Source organism: Varroa destructor, unplaced genomic scaffold, assembly GCF_002443255.2.
Source record: "Varroa destructor unplaced genomic scaffold, Vdes_3.0 BEIS01000002.1, whole genome shotgun sequence".
In the NCBI taxonomy this organism is placed as follows: Eukaryota; Metazoa; Arthropoda; class Arachnida; order Mesostigmata; family Varroidae; genus Varroa; species Varroa destructor.
Genome location: NW_019211455.1, coordinates 4,482,430 through 4,501,962, shown reverse-complemented (window position 1 = coordinate 4,501,962; position 19,533 = coordinate 4,482,430). Strand labels below are relative to the sequence as shown.

The 19,533-nt window shown below is 47.6% G+C and overlaps 2 long non-coding RNA genes across 7 annotated transcripts in view; one reads left to right on the top strand and one right to left on the bottom strand.

Annotated features, from left to right (window-relative positions):
* The window catches only part of LOC111245267 (uncharacterized), a 28,583-nt gene extending 9,388 nt beyond the window's left edge, over positions 1-19,195 (bottom strand). For 5 of the 6 annotated variants that reach the window (XR_015322331.1, XR_015322330.1, XR_015322327.1 and 2 more), the window contains exon 1: positions 97-19,195. This is a non-coding gene — a long non-coding RNA (uncharacterized LOC111245267). The remainder of the gene's footprint in view (positions 1-96) is intronic. The other variant, XR_015322329.1, reaches the window with a different exon arrangement.
* LOC147757276 (uncharacterized) overlaps positions 1-19,533 on the top strand; it is a 52,266-nt gene that overhangs the window by 8,297 nt on the left and 24,436 nt on the right. The window lies entirely within an intron of this gene.

The window sequence follows — 19,533 nt, the reverse complement described above, 5'->3', positions numbered from 1 at the left end:
TTATGTTTCTCAGCCTTCTGTCAGAGTTCTTCAAAATGAGGAAAAACGATTTAATTGGTTAGCAGTGAAGTGTGGAAACTGCCCAAGAATAAATACCTGACTACCTCCTTCGGGATAAGAGGGGTGCGCGCCGCAGGCTGGGGCACGGTTTCTGAGATGAGCTGTACTGAACCCCCGCCTGCTCTTCCATCTAATCCTACATATGAGCTGGCCAGATTCTTATACTGACAATGTATTTACTGTACACAGTACTCCTTTGTTTGGAAAGGACGCCTTGGCAATTTTCGCCTCTCCTCCTGATCGCAATTAACTTCGTCAGGGGGAACCTGAAGTGGGAAAACGATGAAATTCTACCAACTCAACGAATCGAATCTTCCGTTGAGCGGGGATCTCACGCTTGCGGACCACACAGTTGTACTATATGTGAGATATTTAGATGTTTCTGGAATCTAGCTTCTAGAAATTCTCTATGCTAAAGTTCAGAAGCAACAGAAATACGAATGCTGTGAAAAATTATAGCTGATGGAGGTGTTTTACATTCGTATCATTACTATGTCTCACGTTAATACAGGTATACGGGAAAAGGCAAAAGGACATATTTCTTTACCATGATGTACGACATTAGGGTTCATCTATACTTGTGACCTACACATCTCTAATACTGAAATTTAAACGTGTTGATATCATGAACTTAGTAAAATACCAATTAAGATTTTCTTTCTATGGATAAAGAAATATTTACCCTAATAAGAACAATATATCAAACTCTCCCGGTCATTTCATACTTTTGGCCTATATGCGCTATTGAGTGTGCAGCATCAGTCCTTATCATCGACTGATGTAATTCTCGCCTATAATGATATTGTGATCACGTCTGTATGCAGTCTTCAATCAGACTTATAATTCTATTCATTAAGAGTAGAAAGAATACGCCCCAAATTTGATGCAGAAGTACTTTCTTATACGCAAAGCCCTGCTGCTATCTAGGACGTACGTAGGTAGGCACTTGTGGGAAGTCAATCGCAGGCAGTGGGCACTTGAGTGGGAAAAATATGTCAGTCCCATATACGAAGTTTATAGGCTGTTAGATGTATGATTGTATGTGTGGCTGCTAGTACTGCGTGAGGGGCCACGTAAGTGGAAATGGGGCCGTTTGGAAGCTCTGGTGAAAATCAAATCTGTGTTATCTCCACTGCGATGCCCTCCCTGCTACTGCTATTACTGGTTCCGTTGCTATTGAGCTTCGTACAGTTGACAGTGATGGTGGTCCGCACAAGCCTCTCGTATTGTCTCAGTCTCGACTACTGCAGCTGTAAATCCATGCATGTCCCTATTTTGGGTTTGGACGGAACACGGGCCTTAGGCTCGACCCGTCCAGTTCGTCTGTCTCTTGCTTAGAATCAGCCCATATCGTTCAGTCTCATTCATTCGGGACAAGCCGGTAAGCGAGCAGGCCAGCGGAGGGACTGGCGGGCAGTTGAACAGTCGGCCATGCAGACAGAAACATACAAGTAAGTCACCCTGTCTTTCTCTTTGTCTTCGTGCTGTCACGCGTTCAGAATGATTTGATTTGATCTTAATGTCGCTCGGCGGCAACGGCGGCTGCAGTGGCCGCGACAGTGTCACGAGGGACGCTCGGCAGCCGGGCAGGAAGAGAGATTCTAAAAAACGAAAGAGAAGCTAGGAGTCGCAGATGAGTTGGAGAGGACCTAAATTTGGACATGGGTTGGTTGACCTCAGCCTCAGCAGCATCTCCAGTAGAAATGCCAGGCTAGCGAAGTAGAAGACAACTCGCACGTTTGCCCCGGCAGGAGCTCCCATAGATCTGCTGCAGCGGTAACAGTAGCAGGAACGCCGGTAACGGCAGCGGCGGTGGTGGAAGAACAACAGCAAATCGAGGTGGTACAGGAGACAAAGACGAACAGGTAGAGGAATTTCAATCGGTTCGATGATTGTGGGGCAACCTAGTGAAGCAGGGTACCGGGAGTAACGAAGATAGTCGACGGGGAGATGGCGGAGACGGCTGTTGGAGCCGGCAACAGAGGGGGGGACCCCTTCCTCAACGTAGAAAGTCCTTTTCGCCGTAGCGGTATCAGGCCAAACGAGCATGCGTGAATATGCTACTCCCGAAGAACTTCAATCCTCAGTTGAATTCGCTGCTTTTCGCTGTTGTTGCTTGATGCACACTGCCCTCCTTCATACTTTGCTATACGCTTACTATAAAAAAAAAGTAAATAAAATAGGCTGTGATAAGAATTCGTCAGACACAAAAGGAAAGGCGCGGAAAAGCAAAAACGAAAAAGTCACCGAATTTTTCCTTCATACATCGCTGTTTTTGGCAACAGTAGCATTTGGTATCGCCTCGCGCAAACTGCAGGACAATAGATAAAATACAGAGAAAAAGAACTCAGACGAAGGTAAAAGATGAACACGACGACGACGAAGGGCAAGAAGAATAGAATAGTACACTGTAGCAGAAACGTCAAAAGTAGACTAGCCGGGTGCCGATGGAACCGCCATCTAAATCTTGAGACGACAGCTGCTCCTATTGCTGGAGTTCTATTCGTACGTACCACCTCTTCCACCTCCGGTCGTAAGATTACACACTAAAATTCGAAGTAAGAATGAAAGGGCCGAGTTTTGTCCACATCCCTGGCCTCTTCTCGAGCCCCTGACACAATTAATTCTAGCAATGGCACAAGGGACAAGCGGAATAGGTGTAAATATGAAAGCAGGCGGCGACCGACCACCCAACCGGTCGGGTCCCACCATACTCTATAGATTTACGGTACATAGGCGTTTGGGTTTTGATGTGTGCGTGTGTGCTAGTGGGTGGATGGGAGTACGTCTGGGAATACGTCACCATCGCGGCTACTGCTATTGACGCCGCTTGAATGAGTGTGCCCCTGTTGCTCGGATGCAATCGATTCATCGAAAGCGGAGACAGCTTTCTTTGCAGTGCTGCTGCCATCGTCGTCAATTTCACTCGAAGCCACTTCTCACAGTCCTGTACCGTACTCCGCGACCGCCGGTTCTTTATCGCCCTTACTATTAGTTAGACAGCTGGTCATAAGCGGCAGTACATTTCTACATTAAACACACGAAGTCAGCTCGGCGAAAGATCGGCGGAAGATCGACGGAATCGACAGCGGTGCATTTGAACTCGTGCAGCGGACTCGAGTAATGATGTCGATGGCGATCGCGGAGGCACCGGCGGATACTTCAGTGATTCCAGGTACGGCAGATACAGTTAGCGAATATTTTTGGATCCAGAGGACTCACCACTTCCACCCCCCACTCGAACGCTCGTGCTTTGCTCGACCCATAGAACGGCGCAGACAGAACCCTTCGACACGACAGTTCAGGTCGGAAGAGATGTCCGATTTCGGTCTAAGGTGGCGGCATGTTTCGTAGGGTTCCACCGAGACAGCGTTTGTTCAATACCACTAAGTGAGCGAACAAAGGTGGTTGCTGGCAGTCATTGAATCGTTGTTTTTTTCGTCTTTCTTTATCATCACGCCGATGATGCTGTTATCGATGTCGCCCCCGCCATGGAAATCGCTAGCGACATCATCACTTGCTTGCTGGCTTCGCCTGGCTGCCCTCTGCTAAACGAATCACTAACTAGTGCTTCTACAACTACTACCACTAAAATTGATTAAACGTTTCTGAACAGCTACGGTGAAAGCAGCTCAGCCGAACTGACCTGTTTCGTCCCTTGCCTTGTCAACTACTGATCGGGTCGCGCAGCATTCGGCAGTTAGCATTGTGCTGCTGTGAGAAGCAAATGCTGCAACCCACTTTTTATCGCCGCTGGAGTCATCGTTAACAGCTGGCATTCGATGACTGATTCTCTCTTGCAGTAGCGATGATGGCGGCGCCGCTCGTGCTTGTTGACGAGTTGTAGGAGTGGGTGCCTCTCTACTCAGGGAAGCCATCGAGCATGTGCCCAGTCGACTCGCGCGAGTCTCCAAATTGAACGGTGGTGGAAGAATGACGACAATACGAGATTAGGAGTAGGCAAAAAATGTAGGGCATCTATAGATTGAGGGGCAGGGTGGGGGGTACTTGGGCAAAAGAGTTCGGGTGAAGAATTCGAGGTTGGAAGCAGCTCCTACTTCTTTGCACTGACTTCAAGTGCCATCGAAGCAGCGGCAGGGTCTACGGTTTCGCTTTGGCAGTCATACGCACTGGATTCGCTGACAAGGCGCTTCCACCCCAGAGGCGGGAACAGCGCAGCACTAGGTAACGCTGGAAGCAAAAGACATGGACGTGGCAGAAATAGTCTGAACAGAAGGGCGAACATCCCATCGTTCTTTTTTGACTGCATTTTTTTTTGACCACGGAGACGTCGAAGAAGAACTGCGTCTCACTTTCCCAAGTCACTCAGTCAGTCATCTCCGCGCGATTTCCGGTGGCCGTTTGAATGAGCCGGGCACCGCCTGAATTGTCTGCACTACTTTGCACTGAGCTTCCTGGTCTGAAATAACAGGCATCAGATGGCGAGTCTAATACTTCGTGATGTTTTCGAAAGACGATGGTGTCCGTTTTCGATTTTCGACCATCTTATGTCCAAAAATTTGGTTTGAGGTTCGAGCTCCTCCCAACTTCATATATGAACCGAACGGCGACTCAGTTGTCAGTAAAAAGTCGATCGACGTCCAAATCGAATTCGGAGAGCGAAGCCAATCTGCCCCTTTAGAAAATAAAGCCTTAACGGTAAGATAAAAGCGTGAAGCAGAGAATGAACTGTGACTAGAGATCAATAATCCAATGTGGATATGATGAAGTCACTCGTCCACTCTCTAACTAGAACAATTACACATATATGTATATACCGTTTCTAGTAGGAATAATGTATAGGTCACGGACTGTGCAAAGCGTTGTCCAGCCGAACCTCGTAGCGACAGGCGACCGCCGCTCAACTATACGTCGCGTAAGAAGTTATCGAGGCTGACTTCTACGTTTGCTTTCCTGTTTCGTTACGCTTTTTTCAGTTCCCTTTTTTTCACGCTCTCCACCACCCCGTTCACCCCCCGTCGTCTCAGTCGCTGTAGTAGTGACTTGCATAAACAAATACGCATCTAAACAAGGTGGTACACGCAAACGCTTAGTGGTTGATTGAGCTGTATATATCGTTTTGCCCACTGCTATTATTGCGGCCGCTAGTCCCAGTTGTGCGTTACGTTATTTGTTAAATGTTTGTAAGTAGTGGCTGTCTTCCGATTGCCGCCGCTACTGCCGCAAAGGTAATACTACGCTGGTGTACAACGGAATACGTACAAGATAGTCGACTATCAAATGCTTGAGAAGAGATTTTGTCAAGACCGCAGAGCAGAAAACGAATTGCAAAAGGCATTGGTTGGAGTATTGTGAGAACGCTAATGTGAACTATGAAACCGCTAATTTACAAGTAAGAAGGGAAAAGTGAACGATGTTACAAATCATGTGTCATATTGGTGATGGGGTGCTAAAACTGGCGGAAAAGCTCAGTAAGGTCGTTTTGAACAACTTAACCTTTCTGATAATGTCAAAAATCTCTTTCGATTGGGCTCATTTGTTTTAGTTAGCGTTAAAACGCTGCGTAGAATAGCCAAACTGCGAACCTACAATACGCGAAATGCGTTTGCTCTCTGAATTGTTCTTAAGAGACAACGTTCTCTCAAGGAATAAGCCTGTCAACAGTGAATCTTGGCTACTCAGCCGCCTGCCCTAGTGATCGTAGAAATACAAGTAGGGATAAGAGCTAGCTGACGGAGATGTGGGATGGGCGAATGCTGTTCCTGCCCATTCTAGTATAGGATTGATTTCGTATTTACTGAACTGTGTGGCTGCCAAATGGTGCCGCTGAGACTTCTATGAAAGCCTCCGAAAAGCTTGTATTGGCAGAGAATACCACCAACGAGAGGTGAATTTTAACTCGAATCGTACGGTGATCGTACTCGTAGTGGAATATATCCGTCTGTATTGTCTACGAAAGAAAAAAAATCGACATATACATATGTATGTGTGTTGGCCCTTTATGTTACCAGGCGAGGTGGGCAATAATAGCCCAAAAAACCTACGCACACGATGGTACGCAAGTTGCTTTGAGAGATAACAGTGAGTTTTTTTTTTTATCTTTAATCTGTCGAAATTCCAACAGTCTTATTGGCCTCTGGTCCTTGGAGCCTTGCCGTCAAGGCTGGAAGGTCATATTCAATCCAACTCGTGTAGATCCCTCCTTGTGTGACAAATCGCAACCGGTTTTCGGCTTTACCAAAGGTCCAAGCAGTAGCAACCTGAATGTATACACACCGGCCGCCGAATCCACACTAGCCACTATTGGGCCAATTAAAGGTATAGAACAATATCTCGCCCTCGCTTCTCCAAACAGAAGTTACTAAGCCCTTGAAAGGACTTTTTATATCTAACTTTGAAATAGATGATAAAAGAACTGGTGGTTCCAGCTGCCGTCTTTGGGAACCTGCTAACGGAATAAACCTACGACTCTGTAGCCCTGTTTATCCTCGCCGCCTTTCTGCCCTAACAGAAAAGCAAGGAAATAGAAAGATGCGAAAAAGGGCATGTGTTGCATCGTCGTGCTCTGGCAGGCCGGCAGGCAACAGCAGCATGACTAGCCTAGTGTGGAGCAGCTAGTATCTTATAGCTGCCTTACAGGGCAAGAAGGAGTCAACAGGCATCAACGACCTGAAAGGGGCAGGAACAACTGGCGGGTGCCGAGGCACCACCCTGTTGCTACTGCGACCGTTCCGGCCAGCCGATTCTCTTCCGTCAGCAAATTGCGACGGTTCGTCGAGCGTATCGACGTAGCGATGTTCAGTGGATGAGAATCGATGGAAAAGATGTGGTAAGCCAACTGTAAGATACGGCTGAACTCCTGTCTCGGCGGTGGCAACAGAAGCGGCAGCCGCTATTACGCTAGCTGCTGTAGCTAGTGTCACAGTGCGTGTTCGTTCGGTCTCTTGACTTGACCTAGCCAACCTTGGTAACGCTTGCGTACCCCCTTACTAGTCGTTTTTCTCTAGTCCTTTAACTTGTCTGCTCTTTTTCATCTTTTCCTCTTTTCTTCATGTCTCTATTCACTATTACCGGCTGGCGCAGGTAGCCACTGATAGTGAAACAGTGGATCCACGTTGCCGCATTCGATCTGCCAGGCATCAGGTTCCAGCTACGTCATACTGCAACCTTAGTAGTAATTGGGACGAGCCTAGGTTTGCCACACGAGTTGCTTTTCGGCCAATTACTAACTCGCCTGCTGACCGCTGGCGTGCGAGCAGGCATCTCGATCGGCAGGTTATTCTCTGCGTGGATACGGGGGTTCGAACGGCAGCGACAGCAGTGGTGCTCGCTAAAGGCTGTGGTAGGACTCTATGTGTTCGTTTCTTTCGCTCGGTTTGCCACCTTGCTCAACACGTCAACACTTCCATCTAAGCAACCATAGTCGGTAGCAAGGCAGAGGGAAGGGAGGGCGGCAGGCAGGAAGGCAGGAACGTCGTACAGCCGGTAAGGTTCTTGGGAGAAGAGGTTTGTACCGGCACATTGGCGAAACTGGCACTTCGGGACGGTATTTGATGCAATGCGGCATCATATGAAGGGGACGCAAGCGATCTGATTCAGGGTGAACGGTCGGACTGGTGAAGCCGACCATTACTTTTCTGACCCTCCTGTGAACTTTAAGGCAGCCATAGCCACATAGGCACATAGATAGGCCACTAGCCTTCCCGCGCCGGCTGTGGTAGCAGCGGGTATCCATCGATGTGCTGTGGTTGCGGTTTCTACAAATTGCAGTTGCCGTCGCTGTCATATCCTTTTTCTCTGGACTTTCGAAATCAAGAGGAGAATACTCGAGGGATTGCTGCCGGCTGGCTTGACCGGCACATGCTTACTATAGCTACAAGTGAATTTCCTCCGCTGTCTGACCTGATCTACGCAATCGGTTCTTAAGCTAGAGCACACTTTTGCAGAAGAGCATACCGCCCCTGCACAGTGCATGTTTTGACTTCTTCGTCGAGACTCCAATGTTCATACTGACCCCAAACGGGACAATCTTACTTCGGAAAAAATCGAAGCCAATGATTTAGTTAAAGGAAAGTAGGTTCGACTAGAGCGTTTGCCTAATCATCGGTCTCCTCATTCCCGTTCCCAATTGTGAAGACCGTCGCAATCCAAAGAGAGCAACTTGAGAGCAAGCCTCGAATCCTTAATTCGACCTCGACCATAGCTGGTGGCGTTCAGACTGATTAGTAAATGACAGCCATGCTTGATAGAGTCATAGCGTAACCTAATCCAGCGCAGGATAACTCAAGCAGGCAGTACACACACCGACAAGTGAAACGGGTCGCAGCCTTCTTGTCTATGTAATATTTGTCCTATTTTTTCAAGGTTAGTAAACATAACACAATAATCACACACATGTGCCTAGGAAAGGTATAGGTAAGGTTTTATCGTACCGAATTTCGTTAACGAGCCTAACGTAACATGCGTTGTTCACAGACCACATCTTGTATGTATGTATGAGTTGGGTTAACATTATTCATTATTTAGCTATATAGTACATAATACTATTATTATTATAAGTTGTCATTACAGTTAAATCCAAACCGTAGCAGTACGTTTTAATGTTGCGAGTTATATATAAGCCGGTTTTCTTTGAGCACAATCCGCATTCTATGAGAAGATTGTCGCCAAGTATCGGGTACAAAATATAACATGTATATAGTGATGATAATAATGGGTCTTAGGCTGTTGTTATCAGCACGGTAGAAACTGGCTAGTTTTAAAAAGCAGTGGACTGGTATAAGTGAACTTTGGTGGAATCCCATCACCAGCAGTATCACTAGCATCGCCTGCTCGCTCAGCTGCGAACACCACAGCTGATCGGGGCGTGGGGACTCAAGGATGGATTGTGTAATGACAGGTAAGATGCTGAGTGGTGATTGACTGGGAACGGGGGGAATGAGGGTGGATGAGGTAACAAAAAGCGCTGTAACCACCATTGCCTGATACTATGGCGTGGTTTGACTCAAGGCTCGAGGCAAAAGGCGTTTTTGACACCGCGGCCCCGTTCTTTAAAGAGAAACTACTGATCCATCCTCTTCTAGGCGTGAGAATGAGGAGGGAGCCCAGCGCCAAGGGCCATTTTGACTTGCTGACTGCCCTTCAGGATAGATAAGCTGTCTGTCGATGTTGGCACCTTCGTCTGTCGCGGCTCCTAGAAACCTAAGCGCGGTACTTCATTTCTTTTTAACATTTCCTGACCGTGTGCTGTACTTAGGTTCACCAACACCGTGCTAACCTCTACCATCTCCACCACTTCCATGGATACGCATCGTTAGCTTCATTACTATTGGTTGGTGAAGATTTGACACGTACGACGACGCAAAGGATGGCAACAGCGGCAGTACGCAATAGCCGGCCCCCACTGTGACGGCCAGTGAAGGACAGGTAACCCGCTTACTACTTCAGCCATTACTATTACGACCATGACGCTATCATGAGCATCGGCAACAACAACGCTAGAACGAGTACATCATTACCAGTGGCGGCTAACTAGTCTATTGGCGTATCTGTGTTCGCACGGCTGAGTCATCGTCGAAACTCCGAGTCTGTCTTTTTACGCGACTAGCAGCTACGTAGAGAGGTGGATAGAGGTAGGTACCCTTATTTCCCTGCAACAAGGATAGTAAAGGTAGCAGCAATGTATTTCTTTGCTCTGTATGCTATTTCTTCCTACTATATGTACAGGAGTCTTGCCCGTCTCCAGTTGTCGCGTCGTTCTGCGACCGCTTGCTGGCAGGTAGGTTCTTCCATTGTTTCAAATTAGCGCCTGATTGGCTCACGAAGCCTAGGCGACAACGGACTGAAGGTGATAGACGCAAGAGACTCGAGGTGGAGAAAGAGTCAGACGATGAGGAAAGATAGAAGACGCGCTACAAAGGCGGGAACACAGAATGTGAGCAGACAAAGAACGAAAAAGTTTCCTCGTTTTTCGAGGTTTTTTTATTCCCTCTCTCTCTCTCTCTCTACCTTAAGCTCGTTTGTTTTTTCTGCACTTGTTGTTCGTCCCCTTCTTCGTCTCGGCTGCTGAGGCTGCCTCTCTATTATCGCTGCCTGGCCTGACGCTTTGCACTCTACGCCGTCCGCTTTTGTGCCCCTGTTGCTAACCGCCTCTCGATGGGTGCCCGTTTCCTTTGGTCGCTACGAGTCGCGAATGGCCTCTAATGGAAGTTTCCTCGGACCTTTAGTAGGTTTCATATCAGCGAATAGAATAAACTTAGCGATCGAGGCTAGCTGTGGAGACGAGCGTTCCTCATTTTTCTCAACGCTCACCTTTTATTTTTCATTTACCAAAGCTACCTCATCTACCATTTGCTCAATCCCGACGCGTCGGCATACAGTCGATTTCTCTGAGCGCATTCGGCACCGGCCGAGGACTGACAAGTTGCTGCCAACACAATATCTTTGAGGTACAGTGAGAGGCAGCGAAAAAGAGGCCTACATCGTCATCTCGGTGTGTGTAACGACGAATTCGACGTCCAATTCGCACACGATGACGACGGAGGGTAGAATGCAACAAACGGTACAAGGCGTTTCCGATCCGGAAGGCAGCATTACGAGATTACGACGGCTGGGGTATAGTGGCAATGTTAAGGGTGAGTCAGCCTTAGCTGCGAATTCATTGACCATTCTACTACGTATAGCACAGACGTAAAAGTTACAGCGCCAAAACATAGAAAGGAAAGCGCAGGTAGACCAGATCGTGGGGCGCTGACTCCTAGTCTGGACAGGTCAAGGGGCTGCGAACAGATTTGGATAACTGAAAGACTGTACAGGACACCCAGAGTGATTACGGCTGGTCCAGTGGTAAGGATATTGAGTTAATGCAGCATATCTCGAGTGCAACTGAGTAACAGGATACCCAGGTGGCTGGCATGACAGGCCGGCGCCAGCTATGACAATCAAAGGCGGACCTATCCGCGCTTTCTGTCTGAACCCTTTTTCTGTCTCAGCTTGTGCACCACCATCAGCAAAACAACCACTGTAATATCTCTTCATTCTAACTTAGGTTTTTCGTCCTGTGTCCAATGATACAGCACACGATGCGAGAAGGCGTAAAATATACGGATGTAAAGACGGCATCTATCCCGGTTGTCGTATCATTCTCTGGCTTTTTTTAGTCTACATCCAACTTAGGGGTATGTTTCAGTTACGATTTTTGAAAGGATCGAAAAGGGCGCCAGGCTTATCCTGATCCAAGCCGATTGCGCTCAACTATGGACGAGAGGGTGATGGCGTTGAAGAAAGCTAAAGCCCAAAGGGGCAGTCATAAAACAAATAAGAATCAATTAGCGATTCTCGTCAGGCGTCCCTGACTGCTCTTTGAGATTAGTAGCCCATCGTTTGTAAGACCTTCAATGAGAAGCGTCTGTCTTAGAAAGTGAGCGACAATGTGGACGAGTAGAAATGGGAACGGTTGTGGAGCACGAGACGATCCGAATACACAAATGTTACCGCTAGCTTTTACCATCAACAGATTCGCTACGAAAACGATAACGAAAACAGAATAGCAAAACAGGTACAGTATCTGAAGCACGAAATTCCAACTTTTGTTGCTTCTGTTTTCTTTTCCGATATTTTGGAAAACTTGACATCAGAGCTGCAGAATAATACTACCACTTTGTCTTCACTAGTACTCTGTCGCTACCCATATGACTCCTTCGATTCCCTTACTGCTGGGGCTGCTGTTCGTCTACCTTCTAATTACGAAAGCAGAGCTTCTGGTAGAGCCGTCTGTTCGTAAGTTCGTTTTTCACCGCAGAGGGCAAACTAAGAGCCAGCGGCATCAAGCGAAACAAGAAACGATGAGCTCGAGCGGCAGTAAAAGCGGTGCCAGCTTCTTTTCCTCCCCGTTTTACCCAGCGATTGTGGTGTCGTCGTCGTCGTCACGACGTACTAGGTTGCCTTCCGCTCGACCGTGGCCGTGGCTGCCGCTCTGAGTGGCTCATGCGCCTGCTTCCTTCTTGGCTGTTCGGCACCGCCGCTGCTGGAGCCGTCAGTGGGTGATTGCGTCCCTCGTATAACACACTGCTGCCAACTAAGCCACCTACCCGTTTGCAGCAGCAATAGACTGCTGCGCACTGGCTGGCCACCGTCGTCTAACACCCGCTTCCCTGTGCCTTCCTTTTTTGCCTACTATTCGCATCCTGTAGACAAGATACGTGGGCACGGGACGCCATACAGGAGGCCAAGGCGACCGGTCGCCGTGAATCTATCTTACGAATCAGTAAGCCTACCTCCTGCTCTGCATAATATTTCATTTTTTTTATCCTATGTGTCTGCTTACGTGTGTATATGTATGTATGCTAACACTATTGCTACTGCTAGCTTGTTGAGCTGTCAGACTTGTGCCGCCGCTCCAGCCCTTGAAGCAGGGAGGGCTGCTTCTGTTGGTACTTTGGAGGCACTACGGAATGTGATGTGGCTGCCGCTTCTGACAAATAGCGCAAGTACCGACCGAAGAGACCCGAGTTCCGATCCCCTTACCCCCACACCTCGCGAGTCAGAAAGAGAACGAGAGCCAGGGCCCACATCGCCGATTCCAAAGATCCAACAGCCCAATAGCTACGTCTCTGTGTGCGTGCGCTTTGGAGGTTTTCCCTGCAGGAAGCTGCCCCACAGCCTTACCGCTACCGCCAGCTAGCCGGCCAACTAGCTAGAGAGATCTTGAAACGAGGGGCTTTTGCTTCCGCCTCGAAAATGCCCCAAACTTTGATCGTCACCCAGTAACATCGCTTCGCCATCCGTTGTGGCGATTTTCGGCGACCCGGCAGCTGCCACCTTCTTCCCCAGCTGATCCTCATCCTTCTTTTCGTTTTCGTCCTCGTCCTTCTGACTTACCCTTCAGCTGGTAGAGTTCAGCTCGGTTGACTCTTCAAACTCACCTCCTTGTCAATTCTTCGTGGCTTACTTTTCCTTTTGGGCTGACTCTTCAATTTCATCTTCTTTTCTTAACGACCACCACCATCCTCTGACCAGATCCTGGCTGGATCTCCCTGCTTTTCGCGCATATCAGCTCCTCTTACAGTTTTCCCCAAACCCCTGTCTACCGACCAACTGTCTCCTCACTTCTATGACACAAAGAAGAGATGAAGAACAGCTATGGATGGGACGCAATATACGCCATTGAAAACCGAACCTTATCCGCTGGTGCCAATCGCATTTGGCGATACATCTTTACCACTAAAAAGGATAGAAAAGATCTGTATATATAAATAGAAACAGACGTAATAATGTAATTGTAATAGCTATCATTCCTAAAAAGAGAGAAGTCGGGCTCGTCCAAAATCACCGTTCTGCTATCAAAGTTTTTTCTTACGAAGCTCGAAATATACGAATATATTTATAGTAGTATATATAATTATTTATATGTAGTATATATGTGCATATACTACAAGTTATCTTTAGGACTCGCAATTCCAGTCTCCATATAAGCTAAAACTCATTTCGGAGCTTGAACAGCGCAGAGTACCTGCATTGCTTCTGTTAAAGGCTAGTAGCAAATAATAAATGTGCATAGTAGAGTGTATATATAACATATAAGAGAGAAACTATTTTTTTCTGTTTGTTGCTAATAGTCTGCTATAATCTTCGAATGATTTCTATTTACTAGCTTCCGTCTTGCTTAGGTTCCAGGTGTTCTCGTCAGGGATCGGTTGTTCAGAGTACGAAACAGACAAGTCTTTAGGCGCTAAGTCACCAAATCTTTAATTCATCCGTTTAACGAACCACAGGGTATAATAACTGTGTTGGTCACTGTCCCCTTTGCTTTGTGGCAGCAGCTAATAATATTTGATCACTTTCAAGCGAAGCTATATTTATTTATTTATCGAATTTAGCTCATTTTTAGTTTCCATGTGCCTGCCTGTCCGAAAACATCGTTCCCCTATTTTCTCCTGAAAGGAAAAAGGTTACTTGGGAATTTTTGGAAGTAGTCGGAAATGTTGTCATGAAAAATAGTAGCTAGAAAAATAATAATAGTAGCTTCTTAGCTATGAAGTCTGAAACCTGTCAGTGTTTATTCTGTCACACCGCTGCAGCCGGTTAAGCTAAAACTAAAACGAAATATTTTTTGTTAACCTTCTCAATCAAAGCTCCCGGTGCCCGTCGAAAGCCTTCTGACAGAAAAACAATGCTGTGATCAAACCGACAAACTCGAGATTTTGCTAGTCGGGTCGTAGACCTCCTGGTTCTGCTGCTATTAGAGAAGCTTTAGAGCTTCGAACGGGTCAAGTCGAGACGAGACACCCTTGTCTCTGGTGCTGGAAGGTCGACAACGGACGGGGATCTGCTCCCTCTGATTGTTCCGCTGACGGGCAAAAGCTTCTTCCCCCTTCGGTATGGTTCTATCCCTGTATCTTTTGGCCAGTAAAATTCCGCTACGCGACTTTAGTAAAGATCCACCTAGCACACTCATGATTCCGGGATTCCTGTATCGCGGCCAATGCCGCCGAACGCGCCGTCGCCCCATACCCTACGCCTCTCTTCGACGGCAAATCAGCACCGCGCTGATCTGTCCGTTCGAGGCCGGTCAGCCACGGGCGGATGAAGTGGCCACAGGGACAAACGTGATGGTTGGCAACCAGATGCCACTTCGATACAGCGTTCCTGTTGGATTGCTGAAAATACCTTCGGTGGAAGCCGTCCCTTGGCTTTCGTGGACCCCGTTTTGTGACGCGGTGCCGGAGCAAGCCGGCGATCGTTCCTACAGCTGCTTTTCTCTAAACGCACAGTCTGCAGACAGAAGGAGCAGTGCACGAAATCATGGACCTGGTCCTGACGCTGTTCAAAGCAATGTCTGCAGACTATAAGGCATGGAAGCATGTAGCAAATTTTAGATATGACTCTTCTCGCTATAACCCGTACGATGCCGCTGGTCTTCATGTAAGCTCTCTCCTTTTTTTTTTTTTTTTTTTTATCTTGAAGTCTCCGTGCTTTTTTGGAGATTCACGAACGAAGCAAATAGCAGGGAGAACGAGATTTCCCGCGAGAGCCTTATCCCAAATTGCGCGTACGTTCTATACTCTATTTGATGGTGCTGGAATTGATTTGAGCTTCGACATCGCTTGACGACTGGTTTGGTTATAGACACGTCGTGCTCCAAAAACACACTGCCTGTTTTGCGTCGCTTCAGCTTTTCGCTCATAGCCTCTATGACGCTATGGCTACTATAGTTAAGTGTGTCATGATTTTTTTAAGTACGGGTTACATACAAATAGCCAATATTAAGTAAGCTTCATACTGCAACAGAAATAATATACTGACTCGGGTATTCGCAGGACGAACTATCGCAATCACTGCTCGCGCCCCAGCTCCAGCCATAGCAGTCCTGCGTTCCTGTCGTTCGTACGGCTTTGTGGCGCCCCCCAGTCAAGCAGATGACTTTGAGAGAACGTTAATTTCTTGGCCAATCATTACTGATACTGCCGCTATTACGTGGAAGTAGCACTAGATTTTCAAAGCCAACCGTAACACAGAGTTGTTCGTCAGACCTCAGTCAATCAATAGGTTTATAGGGCGGTCTCCCTCTTTTCAGCGGATTACCTTTTATTATGATCAAGTAGACAAAGGCGATTCAAGACCCCCTCCGCGTTGACCGCGTATCTCAGGGAATCCACTTCCAATCAAAAGCCGTTACGGTGGAGGCGAAACTGGAGGGGAGCGCTTCGACAGAGGAGGTGAGGCAGTAGCGGAATGATGATGATCATCATCATCGGTAGCAGCAGTAAACGCAGCAGGATCCAAAGAAGCCAACGGCTGCAGCGTTGCGGTGGTTTAGACGGAGGCTAGACAGTCCGAATCCACCAAGCAGGAAGGAGACAACCGGCAAGCCCCCAAGGGGCGCGGGTCGAGTAGTAAGTTGGGCCGTTTGCTCCATCACCCACGCAGTTGCTCTGCAATCACTGCGATCTTCCCTATCACTGGCGACATCAAGAACTGATGCAAATACCTCTATCCTGTAACGAATGAATCGGAGATAAACTGAGCAAAGCTTCGAACAGAGGTAACCAAACGAGGTTTTGGTAAACGACTATAACCGGTAAAGCAAAGCGCGCTCGAAGCGCGAGCAGGAGGGCGTTTCTCCATACTGCTACTGGTGCTAAGCGTCCCACCCAACTGACGGATGGATAGACTTGAGCAATAGACAACTAACTAACACAGGTTTCAAGCAGTCCCACGTTGCATCGCTTTACGCTACGCTCTGCATTTAACCTGGCACTGTACCAGAAGCTGTGGTCACCGGCGTGCAACACCAACGTCGGCAAACAGCACACACTGCGTCGCTCTCGGTTGCTGAGTTTTAGCGGGAGTAACTTCGAATTAGCAAATTGGATATTTGGATTAAATAGTGGACGAGGAGAATGTAGAAGCCAGTCAGCCAGCTGACTAACGCGAAGACAGAGTGAAGGGACAGAACGTTGTTGGTCGGTTGCCCTGGGGCTCCACCAGGCTCAGATACAAACGAACTGGTTTAAGAGTCTCACTTTGAGCCCAAAAGTCTAAAGGGACCAAACAGAAAATGAGAGAGGTAATTTTAATCACTCCGACCACCCGGTTGGGTCTCAACTGCCTCTGATCCTTGCCAAAACTAGAGAAGTATCCACAGTTGACGAATCGAACGGGTGACATGCAAGGGCATAACTTAGCCGGCTCTACATCCTTTCTATGAACCCTCGACAAGCCAAGGAGCTTGTTAACTTTCCAACAGATTAGACCAAGCCATATCTTTATTTACTACCTGTCTTTACCAAGCTACTACGCAAAATACCAAATAGTTTTCAGCGAGGGGGAACATGGCCCCACAACTCGTCGAATGCCAGTCTTTATTATCGGTAAAGAATCACTGTCATCACCGTCGCTGCTGTCGTTTTATTTGTTAACCTAAACGAGCCGTGGATCTTGATCGAGCTAGTCTTTAAACGAAAGGATCAGCGGTCTCTTAAGGTTTGTTGGGGATTGCTGAAAGGAAAATTCGTTGATTTGTCTATCCATGTGCGTTCTGCGATCAAGTGCATATATTTCGTATCACCTCCACGTTATATACCACTAGCAGGTTTAGTTATGTGCGTAGAATACGCGTTTTGTTAGTGAGTGGTACATTTAGTTGATGATAGGGCAATCGGACATTATAAACACACTGTGTCAAATAACATAGTCTAATGTATAATAATAATAATAATACAATCCTCGTCTCCGCTTGCTATTAGTAATTCAAGAAGACATGCCCTCAAAATTCAAACACTCTTTTCCTGCCCGATTTTATTTCTCTTTGGTATCGATGCGATTACAATGTCTGCGGCGGCTGAAGTTCCGACTTTTTTTTCTTCCTTTCATCTTTCCATCGATTGAATGAAGGCACAGTGAAGGAATGAGTGAACTGACAAGGTCGTTCGGGCAGACAGCAAATTGGGGAAACCTCTGCTTATCCAGGAATGGGCAGCCGAGCCAGCTTCAGCCGATCTGCCTGTTCAGATTGACTCATATACTCAAGCATTCAGCTACTAGCGTCGAGGCGACAAAAGCCGCCATCGCCGTCAGCCTTCTGTGTGTCGAATAGAGCAAAACGATAAATCGACTCTTTAATGACAGGCCACTTTCCAACACCGCTCCTCCACACCGCAATCGCAGCCCGCTTTCCTGCGCCCCTCATACCACAGTTGCCTCCCGCCGTAGTTCTACTACTACCCTCACTAGCACCGGGTAGGAGCCCCCCTCTGTGATAAGCCTTGCCCATTCTTTTCCACCTTTTTGCTGTTGGTGCACAAGACTTTGAACGCGAACAAACGAGCAACAGCTACAACCCCTATCGTGTGGCAAGTAGCACAGGTTGGGGTGAACGCGTGTCTACATGTGAGAATGGCTTGTTTGCCTCTCATGTGTGGTGTGAGCCGGCTTTCTTCTTCGCCTTTCTTTGTCGATACGTTATTCCTTTGCAGGCTGGTCGTCGTTCCTATAGTCGATTGAGGAAGCAGCCTAGCCATTATAGAACTGTGGGCACCCAGTACACAACGCTGCTACTGATTCGACGACCGCATCAGCAAGCAACTAACGCACACAGCTTTGGCTTGCCCAGGCCATCAACAGAGAACAACGACGGGACGCGCTGCCTTTCGCATGCCTTCATCTGTGCTCTATCTTATGTCTGTGTGTGTTTCCCATATGAAAGTCGATGCGACAGGACAATAGTACTCGCTCGCGTGTGTAGTTTAAAACGCAGCAGGAACCAAGCGCGCGCGTAGGACCTGATTCGGTGGCCGAATAAGCTGCTTTTCGTACAGTCGAGTTGACTTTGCCACTGGGGGTATCCTAGTCCGACAGGAACTGGTTGACTGATTCGACCCGGTCGCCAGTCGGTCGGTTTAATCGTACAGAACTATAAGCACATAGAACGCAATGTTCAGGTTACGAACAGTGGCGAGATCACCGTTAAGAGTATCGGCGTCATTCGGAAGTCGACGAAGAAGGCGGAGACATAAGACCACCAAAACTACTGATCGTATTTGGCATCAGTTAATCTCTGGCTCCATAGCAAACTTGCTAAGTTCATCTGTGACTCTGCGGTATTGTGGCAACACTACCGTCCACGGCTGATAATACATTGACATGAAGGCAATACAAATACGAAGTAGCTATATTCTGCATCTGTTGAAAATAGTATTAGACGTACAGTGGCGTGGTCGTCTGCTCGGTACGATTGGACAGCTAACCGGTGACAGTGGTGAAAACTCGTTAGTCCTCCTGTCTGTTCGTTCGATTGTGTTGGATCTACTATTGTATTCTGCTTTCTGTCTTTTTCCGTCTGACTGTCCATCGGTTCTTGCAAGCGGCTTATGTAGTTCGCTGGTGCATGAGTACATCAAAGGTGTTCGAGCCCCCTGTCAGGTAACTCTTTGTAACAATAGCTGACGGCATCTTCCCGGTTCAACCGCATCGCTGTAACTTCGAACTGCTATATGCTGAAGCTGCGTCTACATATCTGCATAGCTCATAGTTTTAACCAGTGTGTCATAATACTCTTAGTTACACTCGTTTACAGAGTGTCGTTAAATGGAGGACGTTGTATCGACGGGTCGCCACACCGAGGAGGAAACTGGGAGCTTGCTAGAAAAACAAAAAAGCAAAATGTAACTACTCATGCTTCACCTGATGCCCGTGTCGTTGACGCTGTCGCTCCGCAGCAAAATCATTTCGGACTGTGTGATATTATATTCGCCACTGCACACATCCTGCCGACGCTATCTCTGACAAAGTTGAACCCAGGCTGGCTCCCCGGTATTAGCTTAGTCGATAGTAAAAGGTGTTCTCCCAGCTTTGAGCACTAGAGTCTGTCCTCTGCGATTCGACTGCTATACCACCTATTATAAACATCAGACAGCTATCTGTTAGCTAACTCCGGTGCTTTCTAACTTTACGCGGCAAAGGCAGTCAGCGACAAAGGTGGACAGCGAGCGGCTGTTGTTGTCGGGGAAAAGA